Raw genomic sequence first — 12,795 nt, forward strand, 5'->3', positions numbered from 1 at the left:
AACACATTTGGATACATTTGATTATCTATCATGGTTGGTTGATTATCTGATTGAGTCTAAAAGTGTTATATGAATATAGTTAAGCTAAAAGTATTCATATGGCTAACTTCGGTTAACTTTTATTGAGCCAACTTTTTATACACGTTTAGGTACTGTTCATCCATTTTGGGTATAAGTAAATTTCATTTGTGTCTATCAAGTTAAACCATTCAACAGTGGAGATTGATTGCTTATTTTCTAAGCAAACTTGGCTTGAATCTTAAGTCAGGTTTTCATCTAAAGGTGAATATTAATTGCTTTGTTAATAATCTATCTTAGCTTTGATTGTGAGAAACCATGATTTGAAGACTATATAAAGAGAAGTTCTACCATCCGGGAAAGCTAATCCCGACACTATGTATTTCCTAGTTGCAAACTAGAGTTGATTATCCCTTAACCTAGGCATTTTAGTTCTTCTGAAAACCATTACTAGGTTCAACGACTTAAAGACTTCGCTAGGGATTCGTGAAGCTAGGTCCAACTATTTTCTTTGTGGTTGTGTATCATAATCTTACATTTTCAATCGTATTGAGTTTAATCTTCCCTAATATTTTCTCGAGATTTATCTCCAAGAATAATAATATATTAAAAGTAATCACAACAATTTCTTTGTCTCATACTCTTGTGATTCCATAATAACTTCTTATGTTAATCAACTAGGTTATTGTGAGGTGACTAATATTTGAGGCTGCTCTTCGAGAGTATAAGACCGGATTATTAGTTGTGTTTCTTGTTCACCTTGATATTTATCTTAAGACGAAAATAATAAATAAAATAGACTTATTTGTGGAATACAAATTTGTTTATAAGTCTTCAACTTTGGGTCGTAGCAACTTCTAGGTTATAAAGGACGTCAGCTAGGGGAATCAAGTGCGCATGATATTGCGAGATTCAAGAGGCGTAAGGAACGCGACTGTACCTTAATCGGTGTGAGACTTGGTTAGGGCTCAACTACATTCTAGTCCAAAGTTAACTTGTAGTATGCTAGAGTCTGTAACAGCTTAATATTGTGTGGTGTTCAAGTCTGGACTAGGTCCCGTGGGGTTTTTGTATTTTCGGTTTCCTCGTTAACAAAATTTCTGGTGTCTGTGTAATTTTTTTTTTCATTATATTTTCTTTATATAATTTAAATATCACAGATTGTGCATTGTTCAATCACAGTTGATAAATCCGACCTTGTTTGTTGGATATAACCTGATTGACACTCGGACATTGGTCTTAGGTACCATCCGAGTTATTCTCATAATAATCAGATTCATGGGTTTCTATTTGTTTGATTTACTGAATGTGTTGAGAAAGAGATAAAGATCTTTGATATCTTTCTTGATTGGGTTTCATTAAGTTGATACTCTCGGAATTATATTGGAGTTTAGTCCATACAGATTGCCGAACGAAATAGTTGGGTATGGTTGTTGTACCCCGCGTTTTCAAAATGAATGGTTTATAAAGGGGAAAAGTACGAAGTATTGAGGTTGAGAAATCAGTAAAGGTTTGCATACATTCATTTTTTTTCACTCTTCACTGCAATGAGCATGTTTATTCGGTGCGTATTCTGCACTCTATTTATTTATTTTTAATTTCATTTTTTCTCCATTAATCGCAGGCTCCAATAAAGATAAAAGTGTCTTTCGAAAAACCAACATACAACCCGAAGTTGAGAAACTATCTTAGGTATTAAGAATAGTTTTGATTAATTAGAATATGTAATTGACAACGTCATCAACCAAATCTCTAGTAGTATTGATTAATGTTTCCTTGTTTTTTTGGTTAACGTATTTGTTAAACACCGTAAGATCCTTAATACCATTAATTTGAATTACCAAAAGATTCTTGTTTAAAGAACCCTTTTATTGGATGAGATGGAACTTTCCATTAATGCTGAAAAGTACATCACAACAAAGTATAGTTCTTAAATTTATGGCATGGACAGTTGCTCTACTAGTATTGATAAATGTTTCCTTGTTATTTTGGTTAACGTATTACTAATAAACTATTCTTAATACCTAAGATAATTTTCCACGTAAGTTATATTCTTTGGTATTAATAATAGTTTTGATTAATTAGAATATGTAATTGACAACGTCATCAACCATATCTCTACTAGTTATGATTAATGTTTCCTTTTTATTTTGGTTAACGTATTTGTTAAACACCGTAAGAGCCTTAATACCCTATAATGTTTTGTACGTCGGAACTTTATCCCAAAGGAGAAGTTTCGGCGGTATAATTAGAGAGGAATATGAAGAAAAAAATCAGATAAACCCGCTCTCCCTTATTCTGTAATTTATTATTTTTATTTTAAAAGTTTACTTAATCTGCACTTTATTTAAAATAAAAATGTTATTTTTGACTTGTTTTCTGAAAACGCATGTGCCACCAGAATAAGAATCTCTTATGCAAATGGCTTCAGGGGAAATAAATGAGAGGATGGAGGAAAATGTGAAGATTACATAAAAAAAATAGCACCAATTTTTCGCGATAGAGGTCATTAAGGGAAATGTTATGGTAAAATAATGAACTACATCTAAGTTTAGTTTTCCAAATTTACATATAATAATTACAATTTAGTACCCACACTATGATAGCGACGACACATAAATATTTGACCAACACTGTATGGAAAGACAGATTTCATAGTTATCCGAAGTTTCTATCTTGTAAGTGCAGGTTCACTATATTGCGTTCATGTCTATACATATATGTATGCATTGTTTCTTGAAATTTTATAGTGTTGATCCACTGTACTCAATGTGTCTATTATGTGTATAACATCTTTCTGCAATATGGTAGTGCAGATTGCCTACAGTGATTAATATTATTAAAAATAATTCGACAGTATATATTTTGTTAGAGCATTGCTCGGTCGAACTCGCAAGCGTTGCTATCTCAAGCTTGTTTGTCAAGTTTAGTTGATCAAAACTATATACTTGATTTCTAATCTACTTATAACTATGTCTCGGATTAGGATAGAAGTGTGTGGTTGAGCATTAGACTTCATGGAGTTCACCAATTGAAGAAGAAGATCTACTGAAGAGCTTGGAGGAACTTCATCAACAAAGGGTATATGGAGACCAAAACTTATCTATCTCTCAGAAGTCTATTCTATTGAAAGCATAAAATAACACTAATCTACTTGATAAAAATAAAAGTGTTGGCAACTCTGTGAATGATCCTATTGAACTGGATCATCAGATGAAGATCATGACAACTCAGTTTCCCTGATCACTAGATAGTTTAGATATATTCTTTTGAAAAGAAGTAAACGCTTCACTAGAGACAAACCTAGATAGTCAGTCAAGCCTCATGATTGTGTTCCTCCTAAAAACAGGGATATTGTCGACTCTGATGATGAGGATAGTCCACGGTGCTTCAAGTATAAAGGTTTTAGGTATTTTGCTAATGAGTGTCCAAATTGTAGAAAATACACTGGTAACAAAGGTCTTGTTGCAACTCTTAATGAAACATTTGATTACTATGATTCTACAGAGGATGAGAAATCAAGTGTAGCTCTCTTTGGTGAAAATATCAACTTTGATAATTGTAGCAATACTCACATCAATTTTGACAGTTTTCCTGATGATCATTCATCAACAGCTCTGGAGGATGTAATGGATTTTTTTCTTACCAATTCAAATTCTAGCTCTTGTGTTTCAGGTACTCAGCTTTTCTTATCAACATGTACAACCTTGGTGTCTGAAGCATCCTCCGCACTGACCTGTCCTTACTGTGCTATCAGGGTCACAAACTCTCTAAGTGTTTTAAGTCAACAAAATGCAACAAAGATCCAGTCGATTAGCAAACAAGATCGATATTTTTCTGAAGTCAAGTCCATCCGAGGTATGTAAATTTAACTCATCTCCTAAGAAGTTGATTATCTGGGGTATGCACATTTAACTTATCTCCTAAGAAGTTGATTTCTAAGGAAAATGTTAGAACTCTATAGAGAACTAGGTCTAAACGACCTACAAAGAGGGATGTTGATAAATCTGTGCAGGAACCTTGTGGTGAACAGATTATCGTTCACCCCAACATAGCCTAACTGTGTTGAAAGTGTGTCTTGTCTCATGTGCCCGTATATTGAAAAGAGACAAGAATTGTGCACAACCGGGCTCTAAGGTCAGAAACTATTTTAGTTTGTATCATGAATATTATTACTTGAATTTCCATCTTTTCTATTCATGATTTTCTATTTTTCAAGTAATGGTATTGAAAATATTTCACCCTATTTGAATAAAAAGGTTAAAATCGACATTCCTACCCTTCTTATGGTTGTTCATGTTGATCATACGTGAACCCTACTTAATATGTATATAGGTTCCGTAACACCGCAATCATTTTCCTTCTTTGAAACTATTTTCATCAAAAGGTTGCTTGTGGAGCTGTTTTATTTGTGCTTATTAACAAACCCATATTTCAAAATTATGGAGACTTCAAGCATCATCACTTCTGATGGAAAAGATGTTAATATGATTGTTAAATCGTCAGTCATGAAGGAAAAAGAGAGATCCCATTCCTCTACAACTTTGAATAACAAAAGGAAGAATATGAAGAAACCAAGAGCTAACAACTCAAATCTTCAAAAGTTTTTTGTTGTTCTTGAAGGGTTAAAACAAACCAGGATAGAGACTCAGCAGATGAAAGCCATTGTTCTAAGATCTCTTAAAATTCAAAAGGCCCTGGTTCGGCAACAGTCAAGAAGGTTTGTTGGAATTGACTCCTTTCTTCATGAACCTTATGTTCCAATGTTTGTTGACGATAAGGAATTCGGGGACGATAAAGAGTTTTTCAAGAATCTTAATGTCTAGGAAACTTCTTATGAGAATTTATTCTTGTGTTTAAGAAGGATAACTAAGGTTTTGCATAACAAATATTGTGATTACACATAGCTATTTCCAACATTTTTCATCTTGCAATGTTTTTAGATTTATTTAAACTCTAAGTTATTTGGAAGATGATCTTGCAGTATTTAATCTTATTGGTTTTATATATTGCAAATGTCTTATGAGATATATATGTGTTTACTTTCGTGAACTGTGCTATTGTCTCATATATGCTCAAAAGATAAGTCTATTATGTCTTTATGCAAATATTGATAAAAGATAGAATGAACTTTTTGAGAAAATTCGGCAGTAATGATCTTTCCATGATCCACTTTTATGTGAAAGTATTGTATTTACTCTGTAAGTTTTCTTATGTTGAGTGATTTACGAATAAATTAATCAATAAGATCTTTACGTCCAAAGAAATCCTTATTTTCTCGTAAAAGTAAGGTCGCTCATGTTGTTCTCCCGGGAATGACATATTATGAGGAAGAATTCTTAAATGAACTTGTGCTTAATTGTCATATCTTAGTGGGGAGAGCGACTGTGAAATTTGAACGGGTTAACTTATATCTTAATAAACTCCTTGATGAATACACTAAGTTTCGACTATGTGAAATCATCGAAAGAAAGTTGATATGTTTATTTTTAGTCATGAATTATCTTTTGAGAATTCATTATGATCCCATAGTTTTCGTACCTTTGCCAATTTATATTGACAAAAAGGGGAGAATAACGTAGTAGTTCACACTACATACATATGGTTTACGGATCATTATGTAATGGGGAGTGGATTCCATTCTATTGGTTTTACCTATTGTGAAAAAGATGGAAGTATTGACTAAGGGGGAGTGATACAAATCAACATAGTATTATTTCAAAGTTGTGATGCAATTGAATTTTGATTCCTTATAATAATACTATGACACTGAATAACAATGATTGAGAACATTTTGTTTTCTGTATATTGTTATTGCTACGGATCTTCAACAACAATGATGCTAAGTTGAACACATTCAAAATCGATGGAGAACTTGAAGTAACGAAGAATTCAGGGAAGTTAAAGAGCCAAGGAAATCAAGCATGATGGATGATAAGCTACAAAGTTTATTTATTTTGTAATCCATATATATTGATAGTTTTGTCACTAAAATTGATAAAGGGGGAGATTGTTAGAGCATTGCTCGATCGAACTCGCAAGCATTGCTCGATCAAACTCGCAAGCATTGCTTGTTTGTCAAGTTTAGTTGATCAAAACTATATACTTGATTTCTAGTCTACTTATGGAAAAATCGGGAATATGTCCCATTTTCACTAATCTGTTTGGGGATCTATCCCATAACGGAAAAATTAAGATATATGTCCCGGAGAGATAAAAAAACCTTTAATGATTATTATCCAACATGTGTGGGGTTACACATGTGCCTACTTTACACTTTTACCCTTATCTACTCATCTTCTTTGCAGAGAAACCGATCCAGAGAAGCTTAAAGGAAGGGGGAAAATGGAGGCAGAGGGAAATCTTCAGTGTAATCAATTAGACCTCTTACTCAAAGAGTTTTAACCGGACGAAGTTTGTACAAATTGTAACTTAAAAAAATGAAAACTAACCGATACCTTCTGATCGGTGTGGGGAATACGAAATTGATTCACCACCAAACTCCGGTCTAGATCAATTCCCATATCTGGATATATCCACTCAGAATAATTCTCTTACTCTTGTCCCATGTCCCCTAAGCGCTTCAAGCTCTTTCTCTCTTAGTGATCGTTAACTAGTACTCTCCGAGTTCATGTAACATCGAATATCATACACTTTGTACGACCAAGAGTATTATCCCACATGTGTAAAAGTGTGGGGTTACACATGGGGATTATCCCACATGTGTGGAGTTCATGAGTATGTCCCGGTGAGTTCATTCAAGTCTAACAAAGTTCAAATTCATTAAACATTAATAATAGCAACTGATTTTCTATGTAAGAGAATAAGTGGACCTTTAATAAGCCATGTTCAAACCTTTCAACCGTGAGGACTTTCATAAAACTTACTGAAAATTGTTGCCATGTTTATAAATGAAAATTCTTTTGTCGGGTGATCTTTAGTGGATTGAACCTATGAATTGCAAAGAAAATTTAAAGCACCAGAAGCAAAACATTTAGTTGTTACGCACCGAAGAAGATAAGGGTAAAAGTATAAAGTTGGTACATGTGTAACCCCACACATGTGGGATAATCCCCATTTAACGGTTTATTTATCTTTTCGGAACATGTTCCTTAATTTTTTCCGTTATGGGATAGATCCCCAAACAGATTAGTGAAAACGGGACATATTCCCAATTTTCCTTCTACTTATAGCTATGTCTCGGATTAGGATAGAAGTGTGTAGTTGAGCATTAGACTTCATGTCATTCACCAATTGAAGAAGAAGGTCTACTGAAGAGCTTGGACGAACTTCATCAACAAAAGGTGTGTGGAGACTAAAACTTATCTACCACTCAGAAGTCTATTCTATTCTATCTTCTAAAGAGACTAAGTCGTATAGCTATATAGAATTTGTGTTATACACATTTGATATTTCGGGCCGAGTTTATCTCGTATATATATTTCTTGAAATACGTGTTGGAAGCTTTTAGCTTTAGCTTAACTTCATCATCTGCTTGACGAGTTTAGTGATAAACAATTCACTTGTTGAAAACTAAATATTAAGTCAAGATGATCATGTGAAAATTACCTTTGAACATCTTACATAATTTGTGTGAGACGGTCATTTGATATTAACTTGGGAAGTTTCGTATTGATCAATTAATCACTTGAAAATTACTTGAAGCTAGTGGTATGTGTAAGATTACCATTGTTGTCTTATAAGGATGTTTCAATGATTAAATGAGAATTTTAAAACTATTTCAATGCCTTTATATCTCACAGTTTATGTACTTGGTATGCGAACCATGGAGCTCTAGTTCAGGTCCAGAACTCTTTTTTGCGAACAGGTTTACATGTGAAAGGTCTGAAGTTGTTATTTGCTTACTCTGTTTGCGAACATCTAGACAAGGCTGGGTCAGGATCTATTTTTCGCGTAGCTTGTTTGCGAACGGCTAGACTAGGCTAAGTCCCGAACTTTGGTTCGCGTAATCAGTTTGCGAACACAGTGGATTGGCTCTAAAATCGATAAGTATGAAAACTCATACTTATGAACTCAGGTTTGATTGCGAACTCAGTTTGCGAACTAATTAAAGTCCCTGGAACTTTAATGAAATAAGGTATGCGAACTTGTTTTGCGAACAGTGACATTACGTTCATGAATTGGTTCTTGTATAAGTACTTTGTATAATTACAAACCAAACCGAATATGTTTCAATTTGTTCATGGATATTTCTATGAGATAGTGAACAATTGAAAAACTCTCTTAAAACACATTTAGATTCTTCTGATTATCTATCATGATTGATTGATCATCATATTTGATCTATAAGTGTTAGATAAAGATGGCTAAACTAAAAGTATTCATATGGCTAACTTCGGTTAACTGTTATTGAGCCAAACAGTTATACACATTTAGGTATGGTTCATCCATATATAAATATAGGTATATATCATTTGTGTGTATCAAGCTAATACCATTTGACAGTGGAGATTGATTGTTTATTTTCTAAGCAGACTTAGCTTGAATCTTAAATCAGGAGTTCATCTGACGGTGAATATCAATTGCTTTGTTACTAAACTATCTTAGCTTTGATTGAAAGCAACCCTGATTTGAAATACTATATAAGGGAGAACTCTAGCATATGGGAAACCTAATCTCGACACTTTCGTGTGTCCTAGTTGCAAACTAGAGTTGATTCTTCATTAACCAGGGTTTTCCAAAACCATTATTAATTAGGTTAACGACTTGAAGACTTCATTTGGGATCCGTGAAGCCAAATCCAACTATTTTCTCTGTAGTTGTGTATTCTGATCTTACTTTTTCTATCATATTGAGTTTTTCCTTCTCTAAGATGCACTCGAGATTTATCTCTGATAGGTAAGATATAAAAAGTAATCACAACAGTTCTTCGTCTCAGACTCTTGTGATTCCGCAATAACTTTTTGTGTTAATCAATTGGGTTATTGTGAGGTGACTACTATTCATAGGTTGCTCTTCGGGAGTATAAGACCGAATTATTAGTTGAGTTTCATGTTCACCTTGATTTATCTAAAGACGGAAACAACAACAAGAATAAAAATATATGTGGGAGACAGATTTGTTTATAAGTCTTCGACTTTGGGTCGTAGCAACTCTTAGGGGCGGGTGAGATCGTCTAATGGAATCAAGTGCGTATAGTCTTGCTGGGATCCAAGAGGCGTAAGGAACGCGACTGTACCTTAATCGGTGTGAGATTTGGCTAGGGATAAACTACATTCCAATCCGAAGCTAACTTGTAGTAGGCTAAAGTCTGTAGCGTCTTAATACAATATGGTGTTCAAGTCTGGACTAAGTTTCGGGGTTTTTCTGCATTTGTGGTTTCCTCGTTAACAAAATTTCTGGTGTCTGTGTTATTTCTTTTCCGCATAATATTTTGTTATATAATTGAAATATCACAGGTTGTGTGTAATTCAATCATAGTTGATAAATCCAACCTTGTTTGTTGGATAGAACTTGATTGATTCTCGGGCATTGGTCTTTGGTACCCTCCGAGTTATTCTCATATCAATCGGTCTCATGGATTTCTTCTAGTTGATTTACTGATTGTATTAAGAAAGAGATAAATCTCTTTGATATCTTTCTTGATTGTGTCTCAGTTTTAAGTTGGTGCTCCCGGAATTATATTGGAGTTTAGTCCATACAGATTCCCGAACGAAATATTGGGTGTGGTTGTAATACCCCGACGTTTCCATATTCTATACTGACTAAAATTGGTTTTTTGTTTGAAAGTAAAAACAACGGGAAGCAGAAGTGTTACGGTAACTGAAGAGTCGGAAAGAAGTAGTTTCAAATTAGTTTAGTGGGAAAAGAACAAGAGCGAATGTAGAAAATTGAGACACCGTCTCAAATAGCGGATAAGATATCACCGGTTATCAAAAGAAAGGCACTTGTTGAAATGGAAGTTCTTTCTAGTCAATTCCCATATTTGAATGTATAATAACAATAAATTTGAAATTCATAAATTGTAACTTAAACTTGTATGATTCATCACCTACAATTAATATTAAAAGTTATTACTAGTTCAAGCATTATATATTGTCATTTCAATACATATTTTCAGACTTGTATTTTGTTTTTTACAACATGCAACATCAGTTTCTGTTATGATACGATAATGCAGATTAACTATACTAAAAAAAATTAAGGTTATTTATACATATATATCACAATCCATTAGTCAAAACATATTATTGAAAAAAAAATATTTTTGGTAAATGATGTTTATGGATAATGAAGAAACCAAAAATGTATTTCAATGAAGAAAGAAAAAATAGTGCATGAAATCTGTAGTGATAAAAAAAACTCATCAAATTGGGATATACCCAAATTAATTTGGATATACAAGAACTTAAGTGGATATAAAAGTAAGGCTAATGGGTGTCAAAAACGAGTAAAGTTATGAATTTACCCATGCCAATTCCAATTAAAACTAACCCGATTCATCTTCAAATATTTCATATTCTTCTTTTTCCTCTACCATGCCGACCAATTGGTCCCCTCTCCATCCATCTTTATCATTCATTCGGAAAAAAAGCTCGTCGATTGATCTCCAAACATGCAGAAGTATATGAAAAAAATTCATCGAAAACCTAATCGTGATGACCCTAGAATTATAAAATATATTCAATAAAAACGTAAAAAGAATCAGCATAATCCGAAGAAATGACGTGATTAAGAAAGTAAGTGATTAGATAAACTCAATCCAATACTTCATTTTGTTGTTTGCATGTCAAATTAGGTTAAAAAAATCAAAGTTATGGAATTGCAGTTATGTGGTAGTTAGGGTACTACTTCAACTATCCCGACGACTTTGCATATTTAGTATTAGTCCTTGTAGATGACAAAATATAGCATCTACCAACAACTGAGAGCTCAAGTTCCACGTATGAGCTCGATATGTACCTCTACCTATGAGCTCTACATGTACCTGTGAGCTCGACATCTACCTATGAGCTCGACATGTACCTGTGAGCTCGACATCTACCTGTGATCTCGACCTATAATTGATATCCAGATGGAATCCAAAGATCAAGTCCGGGTCTTAAAGGTTGTTTGGCGGCAAAGTAAAAGTCTCCATGACGTCATCGACACGAGTCAAGACGCAGAAGCGAAGGACATGAGTGTAATTTTATAGATAACCGCCTTGTAATTAGTATAAAGACCCACTTGCAAGGAAAATTGAAGGATCTTCTCCCTATCCAACTCATTTCTCTAGAATGCTCTCTCTTCTGTACTAGAGAAATGACGTAATCTCTGTACTCAAAAGCTCAAGTAATGGAAAAGTACCAAGAAACTCGTAGTGGATGTACGTCATGCATGATCGAACCGCTTAAATCCTTCTCTCATTTACTTTCAGTACAATCAATACCCTTAACAATTAGCCTTACACCATGTTTGTTTACTCCTGACTCATCTGAGTCGTCTGGATCTGAATCATCTGGATCTGAGTGAAATCACCTGACTCATCTGGATCTGAGTCGATATGTTTGTTTTGAGTCAGATCTGACTCATCTGACTCGGAAATAAGTGAGTCAGTGGTTTGGTCCCATGAGTCAGGATATTTTGTTACCTGACTCAAATGAGTCTGAGTCAGGGGTTATGTCTGAGTCATAGGTCGAGTCAGATCTGATTCAAAGTGGAAAACAAACGGTCTGACTGCTGACTTGGTCCGAGTTAGGGGTTGACTCAGATTCAGACGCCGAGTCAGCTGCAAACAAACAAGTTCTTACTCCTAACTCTATGTGGATACCAAATTAGGTCATCTTTATTGGCGCTAGAAACACATCCTTCAAGCTAAACCAGAAAAAAATTATTTTCATAAAGAAATGTGGAGAGATAATATCTGCTCCACAAAATATCACCTAAAGGTTCTATTGATTCTCGTCTCCCTCAGTGAAGACAACGAAGAAAGTGAAGAAAACTTGGGATGAAAATATTTCAGTGAGAATGGATCTCAACAGATTTATGAGAAAATGATTTTTCATCACAGAAACATCAATTTTACGATCTTTGAAACTCAAAACATCCATCGATTCTTGTTCTTGAACAACAACTTGAAGTCGGTGATGAAGAATCGATGAAACTCATCGTCAACAACTACATTTGAAGAGGAAAATCATCAGAAATGATCTAAAAATATAAGTATAACCTATCATAACTGTTTAATTTTGATTACAATTGCTAAATCTTTAATTTGGAATAAATTTAACACAAATTTTTTTTTTAGGGTTTTAAAAACCCAAATCGATGATTTCATATAGAAACTCATAACCAATTTATGATCAAATGAAAGATTTATATTTTCCTCATTTCAATCTTGCTTTTGAGATAATACTCTCGAAAAAAAATTGAAGATTAATTTAAAGGGTTTCTTGATCAAAAATCAAGAAATATCTTTATCTTTAACTCTGATTAAAGATTGACTTTCAGATTCACAATCAGCGCAACTACATCTCTATTGACCATAATGTTGATTTGATTTCCATCATATCTCAATTTTCGATCTCATATTAAGCTTATATCTGATTGGTTTCATCATGTTCAATCAACTCCTATTTTTGTTGCTCATATCATAACAACATAATTTAATATGGTTTCTGTAACCGAAGTATAATACCTAATTGAAAATATTATTTTCAATTTTATTATCAACTCAGATCTTCCACAGAATGTCTAGTGATGGTGAACTAAACTGAACTCAGAGTTACTGCCTAATGAGGAGTATGAAAACACCTTCATAACTGCTCTCTAAGAGCA

The sequence above is a fragment of the Papaver somniferum genome, unplaced genomic scaffold (genome assembly GCF_003573695.1).
Source record: "Papaver somniferum cultivar HN1 unplaced genomic scaffold, ASM357369v1 unplaced-scaffold_132, whole genome shotgun sequence".
Taxonomy (NCBI): domain Eukaryota; kingdom Viridiplantae; phylum Streptophyta; class Magnoliopsida; order Ranunculales; family Papaveraceae; genus Papaver; species Papaver somniferum.